The 23,003-nt window shown below is 42.6% G+C and overlaps 1 protein-coding gene across 1 annotated transcript in view; it reads left to right on the top strand.

The window, feature by feature from the left end:
* MGLL (monoglyceride lipase) overlaps positions 1-23,003 on the top strand; it is a 275,956-nt gene that overhangs the window by 75,490 nt on the left and 177,463 nt on the right. The window contains exon 3 of the mRNA XM_060308749.1: positions 717-792. The gene's annotated coding sequence lies outside the window, so the exon portion shown is untranslated. The remainder of the gene's footprint in view (positions 1-716; positions 793-23,003) is intronic.

Raw genomic sequence — 23,003 nt, 5'->3', positions numbered from 1 at the left:
ATACATCCTTGTAGCCTGTTGTCTCTTTTGTCTTTATTTCTTACATTTAAATTCTAACCCAGCTGGAATCAATTGTGATGAGAGGAGAGAAGCCATCTTTTTCCTAATTGATGCTGTAGTTTTTCCACCACCGTTTGTTAATAATTACCTTTTTCTTATGGACTGGGAAAGCCACCCTAATCACACAAGAAACTCTCACCTGTAGTTGGATGGCTTTCTGGACCCCCTAGTCACTTTCTTCAGTTCAGAGTTCGGCCTGGCTTTTCTTACCTGTTTATTCTTAACTTGTTTTTTCTTTTTTGAAAATATTGGTTATGGAAATTTTTATGTAAGCATAGTAAACTAAATCAAATTATACCAAAAAGATAACAACCACAGCACCCTTTTGACAAGCCTTGTTCTAGAAAATGATGTCATGTGCCCTTTGAGACAAACACACACCCTGTTTCCTAAAAGGAACCACACTTCTTCTGTGGCTTGGTTTGATGCTTTGACAACTTATAGGCAGCTTTTCATGTCAGTAAACACAGATCATAACTTGTGGTGTTTGCATGGTATGGTACAAACGGTACCAGAACTTACTTAACTGTTGTTAATCAATGGTCATCTCAGTCCTTTCTAACTTTTTTTTTTTTAGCAATTGTCAATACTGTGATGAAAATCCTTGTACATAAAGCTTATTGAACTTCTAACGATTTTCTTCCTCTGATTCTTAGAAATGGCATTTCTTGGGCGAAAGGTGTGCGTACTTCACATCAGAGGCTTTGCCAGCAGCCTGCATCCACCGAACGTGTAAGTACCTACCTCTTAGCCAGCACTGGCCTTTGCAGTCTTTTTCACCTGTGATATTCTGTTAGGCTGGAAATATTATCCTGTTTTTATTTTCACTGTTTATTGTTAACAGAGTTGAACATCTTTTCATATGGCTATTGTCCATTTGTATCCCTTTGTAGCTTTGTCGTCCAGCTTCTTTCCCTGTTTGTTTTATTATTGGTTTATTTGAGATATAAATGATATTACATTTTTTTCTTGTAATGCATTACAAATATCCCTTTCCTACTCCTGTTGTGTTTCAACTTTATGGAATTTTTACAAGGGTTTTTTGTTCTTTTCTGGGTTTGCAACATGTTTAGAAATGTTTTTCCAACCCAAGATTATTAAAAAATGCATCAGTTTTTCTTCTAGTGTGTTTATGGCTTTGTCTGTTTGAAAATCTTTAAATGTTAACCCTTTCGGGATTTGTTTCCGTGCAAAGAGTGATGTGGGAATCCAGGTTTATTTTGTTTTTTTCTGAGTGTTGAGCTGGTTGTCCCAATCCAATATTGAACACTCTCTCTGCAGTGTCTGGTTTGAAATTCTAACTTTCTCCTGTACTAAATTTTCTTATTTACTTCTGTCCATTTCTACACTCTGTTTTTTCCTACTGGGCGATCCGCCTATCCTGTCTCAGTAACATTCCACTTTAATTCTTACAGCTTTATAATGTCCTTTAACTTTTTATGGAACCTGGTTCATTTGCCCGACACGCAGCAAGCCAAACGCTGAGATGCCGAGGTTTGCAGCAGAGAAAGGGTTTATTTGCAAGGCAGCCAAGTAAGGAGATAGGAGAACCAGTCTCAAATCCTTCTCCCTGAAGGCGAGGGGTTCAGGATATTGATGAGTGAAGCGTATAGGGTGGTTGGAGGTGCAGAGGGAGGTGATTAGAGGAAGGAAGAAGGTAAGGTAATCAGTGGTCCATGCATGTGTATTTGAGTAACATGTCTCTCCATGGGAAGGAAGCATGTTCAGAAAATGGCAGCATTAGCATGATCTGAGGGTGGAGTTTTTGGCCCTCTGACGACAAAAGGTCATCCATCAGATACTCGCACAGGCCCAGCTGAATGGTCTGTGGTCTTGACTGGTTTGAACTGGGGAAGACTAGCTCCCTGTTCCTGAAAAACAATGGAAGCCACTGTTACTCTAGTGACCCTGTGTCAGAGGCGCTATCTGTAGGGAGTCTGGTGATGCTTTGGCTAAGCTACCTGAAGTTTGCAGGGTATGCAGTTTGCAAGAACAATTAGTGAAGGCAGCTTACAGGATATTGTTTATTAAGCAAGTTACAGTTGAAGGAATCCAGTTGATGACTGCTTGGCTTCAAACTCAGGATAAGTTTTTCTTCTTTTTCAGTATTTCTTGACTACTGTTACATGTTTACTTTTCCACTTCAGTCTTAGAGTCATTTGTCAAATTTCCAAGAAAAATCACTTTGTAATTTTATTTAGGATTGCTAAAAAACCCCAGTATGCTAGTCTGGGGAAACTAAGCAACTTTACAATGTTGAGTGTTCTGTCCAAGACCCAGGCAGGCCTTTCCATTTGTCAGAGTTACCTGTTGTGTCCACTGATAACGTTACTTTTCTCTCCGTGGAAAATGCCTCTAACTCTCAACCTCGGTGGCTCTCACTGAGGGAGCAGTACTGCAGCCACAAGCCACATGTCATGCACCTTGGAGAAGAGAGATTTTTAAGGGCAGTTTGGTCTGTCACTGAATTTTCCATACATGCAGACTTTTGAACCCAACCCATGTGGGTCCAAGGTCATGCATGCTATTCCTGTGACCTCTGGAGGACCAAGTGGGCTAGAGGCCTTTTTCATTTTGTGTTTGTTTTGAAATAATTCTAATAAAAATTTTAAAATTAATTTATTTTTTGGCTGCTTTGGGTCTTCGTTGCTGTGTACATGGGCTTTCCCTAGTTGTGGTGAGCGGGGGCTACTCTTCATTGTGGAGCATGGGCTCTAGGTGTGCAGGCTTCAGTAGTTGTGGCTCGAGGGCTCTAGAGCGTAGGCTCGGTAGTAGTGGCGCACGGGCTTAGTTGCTCCGTGGCATGTGGGATTTTCCCGGACCAGGGCTTGAACCCGTGTCCCCTGCGTTGGCAGGTGGATTCTTAACCACTGTGCCACCAGGATGTCCCAATAACTAAATTAAGCAGAGTACAGTTGAAAAAATCGGTGACCTACTTGGATATCATTTAATCGGCCATGTTTGTGTAGTTTGGGGGCTGTGTAATTTGCCACGATTGGCTCTTTGGTTTGCCTCTGGTTTTCGGAGAGCCCGCAGCAATGCTGTGCCTTCTGAGGACAGGTGTGCTGTTAAATCTTGAGCCTGTGTGAATTTGTTTTGCTTGAAGTTCGTCTGTGTGCAGCCACAGCAACGATCAGGTTGTGAGATGCAGGATGGTGCTTGTGCTCAACAGGAGTGAACGGGTGTCTTGTAACCTGCGCCGGTCCCAAGGCCCAGGATTCCCTGAGTGCTTCAAAGCTTTCCTCATTAGTGCAGCTGCAGCCACAAGTCTAGTCCAAGACCCAGTGTCACAGGGTGAATAGTGAGGTAACCATGGACTGTTTACGGACCTGTGAGACTTTGTGCAGCTGAAGAAGGGTTTTCACTGCAGTCATTTCGGACCTGTTTAGTGGCGTCCTACCCAGCTCCCCCCCTGCCCCCCCACCTTGATCCTTTTATTTCCTTCAAGTGTGCTGCAGCCATAAAAAGGGTACCAGGCACCGGGGCGGTCAATTTAGGGCCAGGAAGGTGGAATTTAAATATAACTGTGTAACTGACAAAATGATTCATTACTTTGTAGGCCATTGGAAAAAAGCAGAAATTTTCCAACTGTTCCATGGGCTGGTATCAATCATACCAATGCTCTAAGCACAAGAAGTTCTCAGCGTTCCAGGGCCAAGTTGGCTTAGGAAATACGGTGTACTGATTCCCCCTCTCAGAGCTTTACAATGTGCATTAGCATATTAAAAGTTCTGAGAAGTAGGCAGTAAAGAATCCAGCTTTAGTTCTGCTGAGTGATTAAGGAAGTGTACTAGTGCAGGGACAGATTTCTTTTAGGCCAAATGGGTTTCTCTTGATACTAACTTCAGAAGCTAGAGGACATTTAGGGGGATTTTACCTTCTCTATTGTCACAGCGTCCTACCGGCCATCACAACGTGTGTCAGTGTTGGAATCCTGGAGCTAGATTTTAAATGAAATGCAATCAAAATCAAATTCCACTGAAAATATAATTTTGCTTATTTGTTCATAATATCAGTGATGTATTGAAGTGCATTAGATACGATGTGGACCTTTTAACTCACATGACACTTTAAGAAAATGACCTTGCAATGCATTCACTGATTAATTTATTCAAATAGGTCTTAAGGGACTCCTGCATCTTCAGCACTGTGCCAAGTGGGAAAGAGCTGGGATGTTTTGGAGTCTGGGAGTGGTGAGGACTGAGAGAACTGGGGGAATAAAGGAAGCCCGGAGCCGTATGGGGCTCTGGCTACTCCAGGGGCAGAACCCTGCCGTCAGCTGTGAGAGGAGAGGCTCCAGCGGGGGTCTGCGAGGGCTGTGGTCCAAGCCAGAATGTAGGTCGCCTTTTCACTGGGGCCCTTGAGAGTTTTGCCAGGGTCACCGACACTCACAGACTGCATTCTCAATGATGACAACACTGCTGTGTGACCAACCACCTCACAACTCAGTTGCTTAGGACCATACTCAGGACCACAGGGTGGCTTGGGTTGGCCTGGTTGGCTTGGCTGGGGGCCCCTGCTCTGCTCGCAGACCTCTCGGCTGCCTTGGACCAATGGACTGGCCAGGAATGCTCTCCTCACGGAAACGGAAGAGGCACAGACGGCAGTCCAAGCACGCAGGCACTTTCGAGCCTCTGCTAAAATCTCATTGGCCCGAGCATCTGGAAGGATAGGAAATACCTTGCCATTGTGGGTGGAAGTTACTTAGAAAAGGGCCCGGATGTGTCCTGCTCTAACTGGGGAGCAAGTGAACCCAGGAACCGTGGGTCGATGGTGCTGGCTCCGCCTCAGGAACGTAAATTCCGTCCCCTGCCCCAGAGACCTCAGTGCTGCTCCTGGATGCAAAAGAGTTGTGTCCTAATCCAGTGGGACCTGGGGCCTGGCAGCTGCCTTTGAATGAAACACAGCAGTGCAGGGGTGGAAGTTTGGCGTCCCAGCCTGTGTATTGTAGCCACATCCTCCTCCTCAGATTCAGCTGAAAGTCAGCACCGCAGCCGGCATACTCCGTGCCTTTGTGCAGGTTAGAAGAAGGCTCCTCCCCCACCCTACAGCCGCCTTCATGAATCCCTCTGCAGGGGACTATTGGAGGATGAACTCCAGAGGGAACTTCAGAAAAGGATTGAATGTCGAATACATTTGGCAAGAGACATTAGGCAAAAATAACAAAGGAACCAGATTAATGGGCTAGGGCACGGGGTAGACTGCAAAACGGCCCTTCTCCGGCACTGACTCCGGCCTTGGCCATGTGACTTGTTTGGTCAGCGGAACAAGAATGATGTAACACAGGCAGAGACTTGACATGTGCTTGCGTGTTGGGGCTTGCTGCCGAAAGCCCCTCTGCCTTCATCTGAACAAGCCCAGGCTAGCCTGCTGGATGATGAGGGGCTTCTGGCTGTTGCCTCAGCTGACATCAGGTCAGCTAACTGCCACACCTGCGAATGAGGCCTCTCGGGGCCACCGCGTTGCCAGCCTCGTACCTGGATGGTGTGGCCAAGCTGGCCCCCAGGAGCTGCTCAGCTGTGACGGATAATGAATGTTCATTGTTTTAAACTACCACATTCTGAGGTGATTTGTTAAACAGAAAACGGATGCATAGTATAAATGTCATAGGCCCTGGCCTATGTGTATAAATAAGATAGAAAAAGCTTGTGGATTGCCTTGTCTTTAACGCTGACGAGTTGTGTTGTCCACATTTAAGAATATTTAAGAATGAAAAGATAAACGTTAATAGAAACAGTGTTATTGACTAGCTTTGGGTTGTGGAAGATGGGAAGGGGTTAGGGAGGAAGAGACCAAAGCTAATTCTATTGTTTACTTTTCCAGGAACCAATGGATACTAGCAAAAGAAAGAGGAGATTACAGGTTTTATATAAACATATAAAAGTAACCACTAGAACAGAATGCAAATCTTCCTTAATAGATATAGAACAACAATAAAAAGTAAACAAAATACTTCAAATATATACCAAACTTTATTGACTCCTAAGATTGTATTGGTTATAAAATCACCATTATTTTAATCATTATATAAGGAAACAGTGTTGCCAATTAAGTCATGACATACCATCAATTTTAAGACATCCCATTTCCAAAGATGTTAACACTTTTTAAAAGTGCTTCAGGAATTGTCATAATGCAGTATCTAAAAACAGAAAACATCATATAAATTATGATAGAACTAAAATCAAACAAGTCATGCTAATAAATGTAAATATAATTTTCCCATTAGAAGAAAAAGATTTTCAGATTGAGTCACAAAGCAAAAGAGAAAAGCAAAATAAAAACATGGGCAAAGATACCGCAGCAGAAACCCAAAGTGTGTGTGTAAAGGGGTCATGTCCCTAATATTAAAGAAGTTAAAATCCAGGCCAAAAAGTACTAAACAAGACAAAAGCACCTTATAATGCTAGTGAATACAAACCACCATGAAAATATAGTGGTGATAAATATCTATGTATCACATATCTTTCATTAGGCAGAAATTGAGATACAAGTAGAAATAGACAAAAACATGCTAATAGTAGACCCTAATTCACTTACTTTACTTTAAGAGAGATAAAGTTGAAAAAAAATTGTTATAGCAACTCCATTAAATATTTCTAGCCGTTATAAATGAAGATTACATAGTTCTAAAGGAAAAATGTACAATATATGAGAGAAAATGGACCATATACTTGTGTGATTCTATCTTGTAACTTGCAAATTGGTGTTTAGAGGGACATAAAGATCTGAAGAGCCATAGGGAAGTATATTTAGTTAAGTGAAAAGAAGTATGAATCTGTAGATGCTAGCAAATTGTTTTGATGATTTAAGCATTTTAAAGAAAATGCTAATTAATTCTTTAGCATCAATCTGTATGTTCATTATAGAGAATAGCTATGGCAATACTTGCCCATGTGAGGGTCCATGTAGGGACATATAAGCATGAAAGTCATTTATGAATTAATTCGGTTGAGGCTAACTCCTCAACCTCAGAGCACCCGACTTAAAATTTAAAAGGTTAGGTTTGACAATAAGAGTGTATACCAGGATTCTGAGTCAGACATTTGCTGCCTGTTTTCTATGCTCTAAACATTAGCTTTGACACGGCATAAATATTTCCTACCAACCATTCTTTCATTGCAATCCATAAGCACTCAGCTAAAAGAGTGTATTCAATAATTAACTGAAACAAATACATCAAGTTCCCAGAGAATTACAGACTTCTGGGAGTGGGGTGGATAAAATAACAGAATTCTGAGGAATCGTTTGGTTTCAAACAAGGAAACTAAGACAACTCAGGTTATTTCAGCGATTTACTTAGGGTCACACAACTAGATAGAAGCAGGGTTGAGATGAGAACAAAGTTACTGGTTTCCAGGACGAAAAATGTTAAATTTCTTCCACTCCACTACCTGAGTGTTCATTAGCCTCAGAACTAAGCATCCTTTAGGATAAATGTTACATTTCACGTGATGTATTTTATATGTGTAAATATATCCATGAAGTGTTGCCAACATACTTACAATTTTCTGAGCCTTTAAGAAGCACTGTATGGAAACCTCACACCTTGGCATTTTATATCTTTAAGTGGGTTGCTCCTTCCACAGCATCACATTAATACAGCAGCAGTCCTTTCCTTGGTTCTCTCAGCTGTTGGTCGCTTTTTCATGATTGCAGCTGTTTTACTGACCTTATTTCCTGACTGGGAGTGTGCCCAGTCAGCTGTGGAAAACAAAACCCCAGAAGCACAAAATGTAACAGTTGCAGACATTTATTTTAAAATAACAATGCATGCAGGGCTTCTTATGTTAAAAATCTTCTATACACGTGTTTCAAAGCCAAAGTGTCCCAGATTTCTAAAATACAGCTTGTGTAAACATTGGCAGGCTGAGTGGACTTGGTAAGCTGATGGTCCCCAAAGCCAGATGTGAAGATAAAATGCTTCTCAGAGACGTGGCAGCATTTTCCAAGTTAAACAAATTTGCAAAAACAGTAAGCAGTGGCTGGATAAGAACTCAGGTCAACAAAGGGAACCGGGGAAGAATCTAAGTGTGTTGCTTGAAGGGAAGCCTACTGTGATGAATGCTTAAAGATTTGGGTTATATACATTTACTCGAAAATATTTGAAAGCACCTACAGCGGGCTTAGTATTGCATATAATGAATTGTTAATGTTAATTGTTCATTGCTTTCTATTTAAAAAAAAATAAATTTATTTATTTTTGGCTGCATTGGGTCTTCGTTGCTGCACGCGAGCTTTTCTCTAGTTGCGGAGAGCGGGGGCTACTCTTCGTTGCGGTGCGCGGGCTTCTCATTGTCGTGGCTTCTCTTGTTGAGGAACACGGGCTCTAGGCGTGTGGGCTTCAGTAGTTGTGGCACGTGGGCTCAGTAGTTGTGGTGCAGGGGCTTAGTTGCTCCGCGGCTTGTGGAATCTTCCCAGACCAGAGTTCAAATCCGTGTCCCCTGCATTGGCAGGCGGATTCTTAACCACTGCGCCACCAGGGAAGTCCCTGCTTTCCATTTTATAGATTCTCTGTGATAAACCTTCAATCCCAATCTGCTGCCAGCTACAGCAGGTGCCCAGAATATTCCTGGAAACTTTTTGATGCCTTCTTGGAGCAGAACTTTTTACTTGTGTTTTTAACTTCAGCTGGAGATCATTATACACACACATACACACACAACACACACACACACACACACACACACACACATACACATTCTCAATCGCAGGCTGAAATATATATATTTTTTCTGTTTTTTGTTTGTTTTGTTTGTTTGTTATGCATTGCATAGTTGCTTTGAATTTTGAATTGTCATTGACATTCCTCCATTAGGGCATATTGTCCAGAGGATTTTCTGCCTTGTTAAAGTGCAATGCAAGCCAGCAGCTATTCCGGGGTTTCTAATTTCTCATGTTGAATTAGGCCTTCAATAGAATACGTTCCTATGTTTAGAAGCCATTGTCCTGTTGTTGTTGTTGTTATATAATCTTTGTATTTTGAGACATTTTGGAGGCTTTTTGTTGAATGTCACCTTCCTCCAAATAATGGCCATGTTGTAATTCCTGTGTCTTAGGAAGGGCTCAGAATGAAAGGAGTAGGGGCATTGGATAGAGTGTCAGCCTGAATGGGACTGACTATAACTGCCTGATGCGAAAGAGGAGGGGGCTGGGACCTGTGCTGAGGGCACCAACTCAGCTGTAGGGTAGGCCCAGAGGGAAGTGGGCAGCAGTGTGGTTTTTAGCCATGGTCCTTGAGCCAAGGGAAGCACTCAGGATGACCTCCATATTCAACCTGGCTTCTTGCTGGGGGGTGATGTGCAAACCACAGTACAGTAAAATTTAGTCCAGTGAAGAGCATCAGTTTCCTGGGCAGAGGAAACAGCAGAGATTGGGGCTGCTAAGACGGCTGCAATTCGTGTGTTGGTACCAGATGGGAGAGAGCAGCTGAGAAGGAATCCCTTAATGTTGTTGAACAGTGGTCCCCAACATTTTTGGCACCAGGGACCGGTTTTGTGGAAGACAATTTTTCTACAGACTGGGGACGGGTGGGGGGACAGTTCAGGTGGTAATGCGAGCAACGGTGAGCAGCAGATGAAGCTTCGCTTGCTAGCCTGCCACTCACCTCCTGCTGTGCGGCTGGTTTCCTAACCATGCTGAGACCTGGGAGTTGGGGACCCCTGCTGTGGAAGGTTCCCCTTCAGGTGCTTGGCTAAATCCTCAACTGAGCAAAATCTAGGTCAAGATGCCATGGGGCTTAGTAGGGAAGAGCTCCCAGGGAACAGAGTTGAACAGAGATTTCAGAGGTCACATAGCACTGAAGAATTTCAGCCAACCAAGCCAGAGACCTTGGTGAACCTCCCTTCTGGGCATTCAGTTAAAACCCAGAAAGGCCTACTCACATATCCTGAATATCCTCATTACAAGTAAGAGTCATGCCATAGGAATAAGGGCTGTGCCCTGTGACTGAGAGAAAACTGGCTGGAAATCAAGCCTCAACAAAATTGAGGTGATCCAGCAGTGTCTCTGAACACAACTCAGCACCCTATAGAGGAAGATGACAAAATCCAGAGTGTCTAGTAGGATTCACAGAATGCCCAGCATTCAGTTAAAAAAAAATCACTTTTGTATGTGAAAAAGGATGAAAATGGATTCATGATCAAGAAGGAGAAAAAAAAAAGTAGTCAAAAGAAGCAGACTTACTAATAAGCCAAATGTTGGAAGTAGCAGACAAGAGCTTTACAGTACTGTTATATATGAAAGAATTAATTGGAAAAAGTTGACAAAATGGATGAACAGATGAAAAATTTTAGCAGAGAAATGGAAACTCTAAAAAAGAACCAAATTCTAGAACTGAAAAATATCTGAAATGAAGAACTCATTAGGAGTGTTTAACAGCAGACTAGACACAACAGATGAAAGGGTGAGTAAACACAAAAGCAGATTATAGAAATTACCCACGTGAAGTACAGAAAGGCAAAAGAATAATAATTTTTTTAAAAACAGGACTGAAGATCTATAGGACAATATCAAATTAATATATGTACATTTGAAGTTCTAGAAGGAGAAAAGAGAAACAGTAGAGCAGAGAAACATATGAAGAAATAATGGCCAAATATTTCCTAATATAGATGAAGGACATGAGCCCACAGATCCAAAGAGCCCAGTGCACTCTGAGAAAAATCACGAAAACCAAGGCACATCTAAGCACATCATAGCCAAAGTAGTGAAAACCAAAAATGGAGAGAGAAATCTTAAAAGCAGGCAGGAAATTTAAGAAATTACATTGAGAAGAGCCATAAAAAGACATTAACATAGGGGAACAATAAAAAGAATGATGGCTGACCACCAGAAATAATGGAGGACACATGACAAAGGAATGACATCTGAAAAGTGTTAAAACAAAAAAAAAAGTGTCGGTGTAGAATTCTAAACCCAGTAAAATGTCTTTCAAAAATGAATGTGAAATAAAGACATTTTCAAAAAATAAAAGCTAAAATACATTATTGTTAGAAGGGCTGCACTCTAAGAACTACTAAAGGAAGTTCTTCAGGATGAAGAGAAAAGGGCCCAGTTAGAAGTCCATATATTCAAGAAGGAATGAGGACCACTAGAAATGTAAATGGATAGGTAAATATAAAAGACTAGTTTAAAAAACACATTTGAAAATTACTGACCATTTAAAGCAAAATAGTAAGTATGTGGAGGGATATATATCATATGTAGAAATAAAATGTATCAATCTGAGGTAGAATATGCTTAAGTAAGGAGGTTTATTATAATCTGAAGAGTTAAAACTCAATTCCAGTAGAGGAGATAAAAAGGAATACTTAAAAAAAGCTTGAAGCCTGGAAAAGAGGAATAAAGGAAAATAAATAGCAAGATGGTAGACTTAAACTGAAGCATATGAGTGACTTAAATGTAAATGGACTAAACCCACCACTGAAAAGTCAGAGATTGTTAGATTTGATAGAAAAAAAAAAGACTCAACTCTATGTTTACAAAACACTTGTTAAATATAAACACAAATATAAATACAAATGTAGGGAGGTTAAAAGAATAGAGAAAGAAATTGTATCATTTAAAGAAAGCTAAAAAAAAATTTAAAAAAAGAAAAAAAAAGAAAGCTGATTCAGCCATATTAATACATTGCAATATTAATATAGCTGATGTGACTTGTCAACTCTAACAATATAATTGGCAGTTGTTTCACCAGCAAAAGCAAGTTTAACTGGGAATAGCAGAGAAATTGCTATTCAGGGTATGTGAAGTAGGGTGGACCGTAGGCTAATCCAGAGAACAAGGAAGGGGAGCTTGGTTTTATAGGGAAAAGGGGGAAGTTGGGAGGGGCTGGAATGACCAACAAGTCCATTGGAGGGGCTGGGATCTGGAGGCTTTCCATTGGCTGGGCCGCTGCAGTCTCCGATTGGCTGGGCTGCTGTTGGCCTGAGGGCCGGTTTCTTCCTGCTGGACAGTAGGTGGAGGACCCTTCCTGTGAGAGATGTAGGTGGAAGCCTCTTCCTGTTTGGGGTAATTGACATGCATGGTGGGGCGTGAGAGCGACCCCTACAGGCCTGACTCCAACTTTAGCTGAGTTTCTGTAATTAATTCCACTTTTCCCCCCTTTGGATCAAGATCTTTCCTCTAAAGCATTGCTGATCAAGAGTCAGGATCTCTGCACAGTAGTGGTTTGTCTCTCGATGCTAGGAAGGACCTTCCCTGATTGTCAGCTCCCTCCAGGGAAGGAAAGTATATAAATCAGAAACTTCACGAGGCCTCATTTGAGTAACAAGGAAAGGCAGTAAGGGGAACTCTCAGGTGTTTCTTATTAAAAGTCCCTTTTTAGTCATGGTTGTAAGCACTAGAAATGATCTCAAAGTGCTGAACTAGCATCACCTTACTAGGCATGTCATTTTTACCAAAGTTTGACAGTAAGTGCAGAAGTTAACAATAAGTGTACAAAGCAGAATTAAAAACCTAACAAACCCAGTTTTCAAGGTGGTTCAAAACCAGGAGCCAAGACCTGAATGTAGCCAGCTGAATAATTCAAAAAATAGTGGTTGTCAGGTGATACTTGCTGTAACCAATGCGCCTGCTCTTTAATTTGATGTAATTGGGTTTCTACTTCCCCAGAGGCATTTCTCCACGTGCAGGTATTGAAAAAATGCCTCCTCGCTTAGCAAGTAAGTAATCAAGGGCTATGCAGTTATACAAAACCACTGTGGCTGGTGAGTTAAGTGACTGTTGCTGAGCTGAAGCTGCAGTGGCTGCAGAGTCAGCTAACACTCCTAGTATCAGGGAGAGATTCCTGATCAGTTGTGCATTGGTGTTCACTCCAATCTGTGGGAAGAAAGCTCTCCCTATGGAGGCAAAACCACAATCTCATATCCCTCCTGGAAGTTCTTGCTGAAGCGCTTATAGAGGCTTAATAGGATAGACCAATGAGAGGCTCTCTTTGGTGATGCAGGGAGAAGGGGACAGTGAATACAGCAGGGCACAGTTTGCTGTGTTCTCCAGCTATCAAGGCAATGAGTTGCCCAAGCATAAGGGCATGCCCAAACTTCCACATATGAAGGTGTAACCAGAGGGTGTACACCGGCCCTCGCACAAGTGATAGTATCTGTGGATACCTTTATTGGCACAGAGGCTTAGCATTACTTAGCCAGACATTAGGTGTTACACACTGAGAGGTTACCTAGACCTACAGGTATGTCAGCAAGTTTACAAATGACCTGATTTGCATTGTCAGCTCCACAGAGCCTTTCATACAAATAGTCAAGATCTTGTTTTCCTATCTCACGGCAGGGTCAAATTGAAGCAAGGAATAAATTTAGGTGGGCTTAGCACCCTGACTGTATTAAATGGACGTGTGGAACAATCTGGACAGACAACAGCATCTCGAGCCCCAGTGAAATTATAGGGTGAACCAAAGGGCCATTGCTATCCTGGAGGGACTGAGGTTTCTGACGGTAAATCCAGCAATCAGAGAGGTTTTGCAAGGGATTGGGAAATGTGGATGGTGCCATTGTCCTTTCATGGAAGGGAAGGAGGACACAGGTGAAAGGCAATGTTGAAAGAAAGGTATTCAGATCTGGTCCGGACGTCTTTGGAAATCTGTCGGCTTCATATGCCCTCTGGTTCAGGTCTAATGGGCTTTATCTTCAGGTTTCTGGATAGTGTGCAGGTCCAGCTGGGGTTCAGTGCCTTCCTTAGGTGCAACATGTGGATCCAGGAGTCCTCTCCCTGGTGTTTTGTGGCACAAAAGTTAGTCAGCAGGACCTGATGGGGTCCTTTCAGCGAGGCTGGAGAGAGTCCTTTTGGATCCAGGTTGTAGGGCATAGTATTAGTTTTCATTTCCCAGGAGTGCACTGTGGAAAGTGTCCTACCAGAGCGTGGTTATTTTTATTTCTATCTATTTATTTATTTTCACATCTTTATTTGAGTATAAGTGCTTTACAGTGTTGTGTTAATTCCTGCTGTATAACAAAGTGAATCAGCTGTATGTATACATATATCCCTATATCCCCTCCCTCTTGAGCCTCCATCCCACCCTCCCTATCCCACCCCTCTAGGTGGTCACAAAGCACTGAGCTCATTTCCCTGTGCTATGCGGCTGCTTCCCACTAGCTATCTGTTTTACATTTGGTGGTGTATATACGTCAGTGCTACTCTCTCACTTCATCCCAGCTTCGCGTTTCCCCAACCCCACGCCCTCAAGTCTGTTCTCTACATCTCCGTCTTTATTCTTGCCCTGCCACTAGGTTCATGAGTACCGCTTTTTAAAATTCCATATATATGCGTTAGCATACGGTATTTGTTCTTCTCTTTCTGACTTACTTCAGAAGCCATTAGGCCTTTGCAACACAGAAGCATGTCTCCATTTATCAGTTGTGGATAAAAAGAAGCAGGAGGCAAGTACATTGGGTGTCCTATGGTATTTCAAAAGGTGAGAGTTTATGATTCTCAAAGAGGGTAGAGCCAGGATTCAGAAGGAGTAGCAGCAGTGCTTTCAGCCAGGGCATCTGCAGACTTCACCAGTCTGGTCTTAGTGACGCCGTTAGTGCGTTTGACCAGCCCAGAGGATCGAGGATGATAAGCACAGTGAAAGCGTTGCACAACCAGCCCGACAACACAGACCTGCTGTAAGGATCTGGCCGGTAAAGTGAGTTCCCTGGTCACTGTGAATTTCAAGAGGGGTTCCCTGGGTGGAAATGGTCTGCTCCACCAGGACTTGAGCCACAGCAGAGGCAGTGGCTTGTCCACAAGGGAAGCCTTCATTCCAGTGAGAAAACATACACACCGTGACCAGAACATATTTATATCCACGAGATGAGGGAGGCTGGATGAAACCCAATTGCCAAGGCTCCAAATGTCCAGGAGCGATACGAACAGGTTTCCGTGACGTGTATGTTGGACACGTAGGGCAAGCAAAATAAGTGCTTTTGCAGCCTTTTCGACATTCCCACCAGTACTGATGCATAAAGATTATCATATAATTGGTGGACCGATGGTTCAGGCATGTACAGTGCTCAGTAATAGGGGTTCAAAGTCTCTGGTGGGACTGGGTTGTTATTTGGTCCGAACCAGAACGAACGAACGAACGATCTCTCTCTCTCTCTCTCCCTCTCTCTCTCTCTCTCTCTCTCTCTCTCTCTCTCTATATATATATATATATATATATAAAAGAAACCACTGACTGTTGAATTCCTACTCTTGCTTTTCTGAGGCAAATCGTTGGGCTTCTCGAGTTAGTTTTTCTAAGATCTCGTTTGGGGAAACACTCCTCTGGCCCAGGACAGAGGTTGGCTGCTGTTTGCTCCTTTAAGAGCAGCATTTTTTTGTTTGTTTGTTTTTTCTCTGAACTGTCAGCAAGGTGGCTTCCCCTCGTCTCCAGGAAGTCAAGGTTAGGATGTTCTGGTATCTTACTAATGGCCAGAACAGCACCTAATAGTTCCTGAGCATAAGGACCATTCTTAATTTTGTCCCTGCTGGAGTGAGGAAACTGTGTTGCTTCCGTAGCGTCTCACAGTCATGGACTACTCTGAAAGCACACCTGCCATCGGTATAAATGTTGCCAGTCTTGCCTCTGGCTAGTGTACAGGCTTGAGTAAGTGCATATAATTTGGCCTGTTGGGCTGAAGTAGCCAAAGGCAAGGGTGTGGTTTCAAATACATCAAAAGGCATTGATAGTGAATGTTCAGTGCAATATTTTCCTTATTTTCCTTAAATAAGCACCATCAGTAAACCATGAGATGCCAGCATTACTCTCGACTTTCTTGTAGGTCATGAGGGTGGGTGTCAGGAGGCGATCTGTCAGTGTTAAACGGTTGTGGGTTTTTCGTCAGTAACAGAGGGGAGAAGAGTAGCCGGGTTGAGGTTATTAAAATGAGAGAGTGAGTTATACAAGGAGAGAATTTCATAAGAGGTAAGATGGCTAGCAGACAGATGTGTGTGGTGAGAATTTAGAGGGGCTTCCACTGCATGAGACATGAAAATGGTCACAGGAGATCCTACAGCTGTTTCCTTGGTGGCCTTAGCCAAAAGGGCAGTGGGGGGGATGGCCTTAAGGGAGGGAGGGTACCCTTGTGCTACAGGGTCTGCTTGTTGGGTGTAGTACCCTGTGGGCTGATGGTAAGCCCCTTGCTTTCCAGTGAGAACCCCAAGAGCGTTCCCTTCTTTCTCATACACAAAAAGGGAAAAGGGAAGTTGATAATTGGGATGCCCAAGGGCAGAAGTGTTCATTAAACTTCCTTTAAGGCTTTAAAGGCTGTGTCATCCTGTTCTCCCCATAGAATCGAGTTGGGATGGTCATTTTTTAGTGAAACACTAAACCCCACAGGGGTTTGGCCAAAAGAGAAAAGTGCGGAATTCAATTCCAGCAACAGCCAGCCCAAGAAAACATCATAACTGCCATTTAGTTTGGAGTTTGGGGAAGCTCAGCATGCCACAGAGCCTTTCTGATCTGGGTATAGCCCTGTTCTGCTGTCAGGTGACCCAAATACTGAACCTGGCTTTCCGCAAACTGAAGTTTCTCCTTGGTGACCCTGTATTATTTTAGGGCTAAAGTCTTTCAGTAAATGGATGCTGCCTTCCTGTGAGGAGGCCTGGGAGAGGGAACAAAGAGGTAAGATATCCAAGTATTGCAACAACGTATCAATAGAACCTCTAGGAAACCTTTTATCTTCCACATCATCCTTCAGGACTTGGGAAAAGTCAGATGGGCTTTCAGTACAGTCCTGAGGTATCACTGTCCAGGTGAACTGTTTTCCCCCCTAAGTGAAAGCAAAGGGCACAGGCCAGCCTCCTCAGCTGGAACACAAAAGAAGGCGCTGCATAAATCAGTGACTCTAAAGAATTTGCTTCCAGCTGGGATGGACACCAATACAGTATGAGGGTTAGGGACAACCAGGTGCTGAGGGAGGACAGCGTTATTTACTGCTTGGAGGTTCTGGACAAATCTCCAGCCTCTGCCATTGGGTTTCTTTACCGGTAACATAGGGGTGTTACAGGGACTCGTGCAGAGGCCAATAAAGGCTTGGGCCTTATAGTCCTCTGTTATCAGAGTAATGGCTCTGGAGGGCTGCTTATTTATAGGATAATCATAGTCAAATATGATTGATGTGGGGAAGAGGCTTTTTCAGGGTCTCTCTGGAATTTAACAGGAGCTGCCCTGTGGATTCTGCCAATGTCAGCTGCAACCTTTGCCACAGGAAAGGTGACAGCCAGTCTAACAGGGCTGAGTGGCTGGTGTTCGAGTTCGTTTGACACCATCAGATACAGAACAGAGACCGCATGTTCTAGAGTCGCTTAATTTGCCCAGTTGACAATTTTGGTTGTTGCCGTCACTGCTGCTCTCAAACTCAATAATTGTCATCTCCTTTGGGGAGAAAGAAATACCAGCCTGGGATTTTCCAGGAAATCTCGACCCAACAAATGAACAGGGGGAACTAAGGAGCAAAGGGTATGTATCTCTCAAAGAGCCTAAACAAAAAGGAACAGGTGTAGAGGCAGGGACTTGCTGAGGTGAGACCCCTCTGTCTGAACTGTTTAGCTCCGAGGCAGGGGCTGTTTAATGGCAGAGGGGTGGGCACAGAGAGTGTAGGACCCGTGCCTACAAGGACAGGTGAAGATTCATTCCTGACCTGGAGAGGGGCTTCCCCGAGCTGTTTAAGGAGAGGGCTTGGGACCAGCCCCTGTGGCTCCTTGGGGACCAGATCAGCTAGAGGGCTGAAGGTGCCTGGAGCACTTAGCTTATAACAGTCCTTCCTCAAATGTCCCGGTGTCTTGCAATAATGGCAGAGACCAAGAATGTTTTGCTTTTGGTGAAGTTGAAAACGGAGCGTTTTTATGACTCCTTTTTGTTGTTGCTGAATCATGTAAGGTGCAAGAGAGCTGATTTGCCAAACTGAACAGATCTGGGGTGGACACGGTCTCCCGTTCCATCCTGTTTTTTTCCACTAGGAGGAAAAGCTCCGTGTTCATCCATTAACACAGAGTTAAAGGCTACCCGAGTGGATTTAGCCTCTGTAGGGAGACTGGAGTCTTCTTTAAAGATTTGAACCCTATTATGGTAGCCACGGACTGATTCAACACACTTCTGCACGCACGCCTGAATTTTGTCCCAGGCAGCAGGCTCAGAAAAGGCTGTGGTGACTGCTGGGTGGAGCTCTCTCTGCCAAGGTCTCCAGCGTCCCCCCAAGACTGTAGAGGCTGGCTTCTCTGAATCCCTTTCGGGGAGTCCCCACTGAGCCAACTCTATCCAGAGCTGAGCCTGACTTTCACCCACAGGCATGTGCACCAACTGATACAAATCTGAAAACCCCAGGGAGCACGTCTGAATGACCGTGCTAAATTCATCTTCAACTCGATGGGGGTGTTCGGCTGCTTTTGGAAAATCCTTAACGGGGCTTGTGCTTTTGGCCGCCGTGTAGAACTCGGCTCAGTCCAGTTCAAGATGCTGACAAGCTTCAGGGCTGGTGCTTGAAAGACAGAATCCTGGTGCTTGAAAGAAGCTTTTCAAGGAGATAAGGTGCATTTGAACATGTGACGCCTGATACATACGGAATAGAGGTTTTTGCTTGCTTCGTCCCTTGCACTGTGGTAGCAGGGGTGAACTTTTGAGAAGGTGCCACTTATCAGAGGAGTGGGTTAGAGTTGGGGAGGGGAGGGTACAGAAGAGGGGGCAGAGCAGAGGGGAAGAGGGAGTTGGTGTCAGGGGTGGTGGTGGCTGCCTGGTGGAGTCTGGGGCAAAGGGGTCTGGAAGACACGCAAGATGGTACCCCAGACAAAGAAGCTGGCGGAGGGGAACACAAGGAGCATGTGGATTCGAAACCCGTTTTACTCTTTTCTGGTTTATTTTAGTTGTTTTGGCCAGTTTAGAAACAGTGTCTTGCAAAGAGGCAATTTTATAGTTTTGTGCACAGTTGGAAGCTTTCAGATACCAGTGAAAACAAATACATCATTCATTTTACTTAATTTTTGAGCCATGGTCCTCCAGTTTAATCCTAAGAAAAACAAGGTTGGGGAGATCAAAAGTCCCCCATAATGGCCATTGTAACTCTGGATTACTTTTAGTTTGCTTGGCCTGCTTAGTTAAAAATGAGCCTGTGGGGAGTACATAGTTTTTAAGCATAAAACTGGCCAGATTCCCTGGAGGAGGGCTGCCCTCAGAGCATTTAGATGACTGGGATCCCATTTTTCTAAGTTCTCCTGAAAACCCAAGTTGCTAGAGTCCTAGCCTGTCTTCCAAAAGGAATCTAAAAACACAAAACAAATGATTGGATCCCAGTTAGCTCAGTCCCCAAAAGAGGACCTCACTAAGGTGCACTTTGTTTTTTATTTTATTTATTAATTTTTTTGCTTATAATTGTCTTAGTTTTTAATTTAATTTTTTATTTTATATTGGGGTGTAGTTGATTTATAACGTTGTGTTAGTTTCAGGTGTACATCCAAGTGGTTCAGTTATGCATATACCTGTATCCATTCTTTTTCAGATTATTTTCCCATATAGGTTATTACAGAGTATTGAGTAGAGTTCCCTGTGCTGTACAGCAGGTCCTTCTTGATTATCTGTTTTATATATAGTCGTGTGTGTATGTTCATCCCAACCTCCTAATCTATCCCTCCACCACCACCATTCCCCACCCCACTGGAACCTTAAGTTCATTCTTTAAGTTTGTGAGTCTGTTTCTGTTCTGTAAACAAGTTCATTTGTATCATTCAAAAAAAAAATTTATTTATTTTTGGCTGCGTTGGGTCTTCGTTGCTGTGCGTGGGCTTTCTCTAGTCGCGGCAAGTGGGGGCTACTCTTTGTTGTGGTGCGCGGGCTTCTCATTGCAGTGGCTTCTCTTGTTGCAGAGCACGGGCTCTAGGCATGCGGGCTTCAGTAGTTGTGGCGCGTGGGCTTAGTTCCACGGCATGTGGGATCTTCCTGGAGCAGGGATTGAACCCGTGTCCCCTGTGTTGGCAGGCAGGTTCTTAACCACTGTGCCACCAGCGAAGTCCCTATATCATTTATTTTTTTATTATTTATTTTATTGGGGGTATAGTTGTTTTACAGTGTTGTGTTAGTTTCTACTGTACGGCGAAGTGAATCTGCTGTACGTGTATATATCCCCTCTTTTTTGGATTTCCTTCCCATTTAGGTAACCACAGAGCACTGAGTAGAGGAACCCCTGTGCTATGCAGCAGGTTCTCATTAGTTATCTATTTTATACATATTGGTTTATATATGTCGGTCCCAATCTCCCAATTCATCCCACCCGCCCCTTCCCCCCTTGGTGTCCGTATGTTTGCTCTCTATGTCTGTGTCTCTATTTCTGCCTTGCAGACAGGTTCATCTGTACCATTTTTCTAGATTCCACATATGTGCATTCATATACGATATTTGTTTTTCTCTTTGTGACTTCACTCTGTATGACAGTCTCTAGGTCCATCCACGTCTCTGCAAATGACCCAATTTCGTTCCTTTTTATGGCTGAGTAATATTCCATTGTATATATGTACTGCATCTTCTTTATCCATTCATCTGTTCATGGGCATTTAGGTTGCTTCCATTGCATCTTTTTTTTAAGATTCCACATATGAGTGATATCATACGGTATTTGTCTTTGTCTGCCTTCACTTAATATGATAATCTCTAGTTCCATCCATGTTGCTGCAAATGGCATTATTTCGTTCTTTTTTATGGCTGAGTAGTATTCCGTTGTATGTATGTACCACATCTTCTTTATCTATTCCTCTGTCGATGGACATTTAGGTTGCTTTCATGTCTTGGCTATTGTAAATAGTGTTGCAATGAACATTGGGGTGCATGTATCTTTTTGAATTATGGTTTTCTCCAGATACATGCCCAGGAGTGGGATTACTGGATGATATGGTGGCTCTGTTTTTAGTTTTTTAAGGAACCTGCATACTGTTCTTCATAGTGGCCGCACCAGTTTACATTCCCGCCAACAGTGCAAGAGGGATCCCTTTTCTCCACACCCTCTCCAGCATTTATTGTTTGTAGACATTTTGATGATGGCCATTCTGACTGGTGTGAGGTGATACCTCATTGTAATTTTGATTTCCGTTTCTCTGATAATTAGTGATCTTGAGCATCTTTTCATGTGCTTTTTGGCCATCTGTATGTCTTCTGTGGAGAAATGTCTATTTAGATCTTCTCCCCAGTTTTTGATTGGTTTATTATTATTATTTTTATATTGAGCTGCATGAGCTGTTTGTATATTTTGGAGATTAATTCCTGTCGGTCACTTGATTTACAAATATTTTCTCCCATTCTGTGGGTTGGCTTTTTGTTTTGTTTATGGTTTCCTTTGCTGTGTGTTTTTAGGTTTAATTAGGTCCCATTTGTGTATTTTTGTTTTTATCTTCATTACTCTAGGAGGTGGATCCAAAAAGATATTGCCGCAACTTATGTCAAAGAGTGTTCTGCCTGTGTTCCTCTAAGAGTTTACAATATCCAGTCTTATATTTAGGTCTTTAATCCATTTTGAGTTTATTTTTGTGTATGGTATTAGAGAATGTCCTAATTTCATTCTTTTACATGTAGCTGTCCATTTTCCCCAGCACCACTTATTGAAGAGACTGTCATTTTCCATTGTATATTCTTGCTTCCTTTGTCATAGATGAAATGACCATAGGTGTGTGGGTTTATTTCTGGGTTTTCTATCCTGTTCCATAGATGTATATTTCTGTTTTTGTACCAGTACCATGCTGTTTTGGTGACTATAGCTTTGTAATATTGTTTGAAGTCATGGAGCCTGATTCCTCCAGCTCTGTTGTTTTTTCTCAAGATTGCTTTGGCTATTCAAAGTCTTTGGTGTTTCTATACAAATTAAAATTTTTCATCTTCTAGTTCTGTGAAAAATGACATTGGTAATTTGATAGGGATTGCATTGAATCTGTAGATTGCCTTGGGTAGTATAGTCATTTTGACAATATTGCTTCTTCTAATCCAAGAACATGGTGTATCTTTCCATCTGTTTGTGTCAGCTTCGATTTCTTTCATCAGTGTCTTACAGTTTTCAGAGTACAGGTCTTTTGCCTCCTTAGGTAGGTTTATTCCTAGGTATTTTATTCTTTTTGATGTGATGATAAATGGGATTGTTTTCTTAATTTCTCTTTCTGATCTTTTGTTGTTGGTGTATAGAAATGCAAGAGATTTCTAAGTATTACTCTTGTATCCTGCAACCTTACTGAATTCATTGATGAGCTCTAGTAGTTTTCTGCTGGCATCTTTAGGATTTTCTATGTATAATGTCATCTGCAAACAGTGACAGTTTTACTTCTTCTTTTCCAATTTGTATTTCTTTTATTTCCTTTTCTTCTCTGATTGCCGTGGCTAGGACTTCCAAAACTATATTGAATAATAGTGGTGAGAGAGGACATCCTTGTCTTGTTCCTGATCTTAGAGAAAATGCTTTCAGTTTTTCACCACTGAGTATGTTAGCTGTGGGTTTGTCATATATGGCCTTTATTATGTTGAGGTAGGTTTCCTCTATGCCCACTTTCTGGAGAGTTTTTATCATAAATGGATGTTGAATTTTGTCGAAAGCTTTTTCTGTATCCATTTGAGATGATCAAATGGATTTTATTCTTCAGTTTGTTAATGTGGTGTATCATATTGATTGATTTGTGTATGTTGAAGGATCCTTGCATCCCTGGGATAAATCCCACTTAATCATGGTATAAGATCCTTTTAATGTGTTGTTGTATTTGGTTTGGTAATATTTTGTTGAGGATTTTTGTGTCTATGTTCATCAGTGATATTGGCCTGTAATTTTCTTTTTTTGTGGTATCTTTGTCTGGTTTTGTTATCAGGGTGATGGTGGCCTTGTAGAATGTGTTTGTGAGTGTTCCTCCCTCTGCAGTTTTTTTTTGAATAGTTTCAGAAGGATGGGTGTTAACTCTTATTTAAGTGTTTGATAGAATTTGCCTGTGAAGCCATCTGGTCCAGA

The sequence above is a fragment of the Globicephala melas genome, chromosome 11 (genome assembly GCF_963455315.2).
Source record: "Globicephala melas chromosome 11, mGloMel1.2, whole genome shotgun sequence".
NCBI lineage: Eukaryota > Metazoa > Chordata > Mammalia > Artiodactyla > Delphinidae > Globicephala > Globicephala melas.
This window is presented reverse-complemented; position numbering and strand designations above follow the sequence as displayed.